Source organism: Monopterus albus, unplaced genomic scaffold (assembly GCF_001952655.1).
Source record: "Monopterus albus unplaced genomic scaffold, M_albus_1.0 scaffold199.1, whole genome shotgun sequence".
NCBI classification, from domain to species: domain Eukaryota; kingdom Metazoa; phylum Chordata; class Actinopteri; order Synbranchiformes; family Synbranchidae; genus Monopterus; species Monopterus albus.
The window spans coordinates 480,156-482,379 of NW_018128079.1; positions in this window are offsets into that span (position 1 = coordinate 480,156).

Genomic DNA, 2,224 nt, shown 5'->3' on the forward strand with positions numbered 1-2,224 from the left:
GTTAGTGCTGTCCTGATGCACATCTAAAAAATGTCAAGAAATGAAGCACACTGGTTAAAAGGCCAAGAGTGAAAGAAACAAATGCTTTAATTATTAAAAATAAAGTGTCACCTGAGGGACTGATGAGAGTAAAGGTGACAGACTTCCCAGTGATGTAAACCGTGAGGTTTTTTATTGTCTCATCAACTGTGAAGGTGAAATTCTCAGCATTTCCTGTGTCCCTGACTGCTTGCAGAAGGGTCACCTTGGTGATTAAATGACATTAGTGATACAACTGACGTTTTTTGGAAATTAGCAAAGTCAATGGTTATGGCCAGTGAGAGCATTGTCTTAATACCTGAGAGGCACTGGTAGACTCTCTTACAATGCTGGTGGCCCTAAGGAGCTCATTTTTTGTGACTTGAATAGCCTGACCTCCAGAAACCTCAGCCAGCTCTTTGTACAGCTGGAAATCTGATGTCAACATCCTGTACTGCTGTTGTTGTTGGTTGTCATCACTTTGTCTTCGACGACGAAGCCCCAGTACGTTAGTAATCATAAAGTTCACCTGAAAAGAAAACAACTGGATGAGAGTTTGAGTCGTAGGTGGTCTGATCTTTATGTAAGTCACAAGAACAGACAAACACAATGTGCTTAATACAAAGCAACTAGAGAAATGCATTTTCTGAAGAAAATGCGTTTGGATGCTGAGTGCTGAAAGATTGCCCTGAAAATGCTGAACATTTTGAAGAGTTCAACATTTTGATAGCTGAAAGTATGCTGAAGTAGAATTTTCCCATTCCTTTGAATGGGGCAAGATTTTCAAAATAAAGCTAAATATTTTAAAAGTATGAAATTTTGAAAAATTTTGAATACAAACATGAATGTTCTTGAATAACTGAACATTTTGATACCTGAAAGACTTTTATAGATAAAAGTATACTGAAGTAGTTGAACGCTGAAAAACATACGGAAGAAACCAGAAAAATAAAGAACAGGATAACAATAGTATGGATGCTGAATCAGCATCCATATTATTATAATTTAATACTTATTAAACATTCATAGTGCTGGTGGAGAAAGTAACTGAAACCTTGGATTAAAAACTAGTCAAGCCTCATTTGGCAGCAACAACCTCACAGCTCAGACCTACACATTTCAGTCTCACGATGATGCTAATGGACAGTCAGACAACTGCCTGAAATGTTTGGTAATCACCAAAGTCAATTTAAAACTTTAAAATTTAAAACTTTAAAATAGTAACTAATAATTTTGATTATAAATAGTCACAGTATCATCAGCATAATCACAGTTTGTGAATTAGACGCTGGACAACTCGAATGGACATTTACAGATTTGTTAGATATCAGCTTTGGCTGGACAGTAACACAACCCTAGTGTAAACTACCAAATGTTAGCATGCTAACAAAAGTAAGACGGTGACTGTGGTAAGCAGGTCTCCAGTACCAGCGTGTGATTGAAAGGCACCAGCCATAGTCACAGAGAGTTGACTGATTATGGATATCTAATGCTGACTAATTAATTGGTCACACACACTGTGATAGATGCTATAATTGTGCTGTCGTTGTTTTATTACCACTTTACCATAATTGTATGTTCATTCCTGTTAATATTGTTGTTAAGCTGATATACCATTATTTGTTCCATATTAGTTGTGTATAGCTTTGGAAGTAACATTAAAGTATGAAAGTTATCCATCCTGACTTCCTGTGTTTTTGACTCTCTGGTCTACTGGAATTTTATCAAACCAATTATGAATAAATTATAATGTTAACTGATAGATAATTTTTATGTCTGACATTGGTTAAACTGTCAATACTCCTACAGCAGAGAGAGGTGATTTTACATATTATATTAACGCCCGATGTGCAGGATCCCAAGGTTGGTTGACTTTATTATTTTAATAGACTTCCGGGTTGCAAGCGAGAGTGGACGTTTTTTCTGCTCCTCTTGTCTGTTCTGGGATTTTCATATCTTTTCATATCTTCTACACTTTCAAATCTTTGAAAAAGTCAACATCTGTTGAAATGCCTCCAAGAGGGAAAAAACCCAATAAGTCCGATGTGGCTGAGGATGTCGAAGCTGAAGAAAATTATGACAGAGCGCCGCAAGACCTGCTGGAAGAGCAGAAAAGAATGTACACGGCGCTGCTCACTCAGCTTAACGAAAGCTTCAAAGGATTTGTGCAAATACTTATGGAGACGAACAACAAGAGATTCGACGA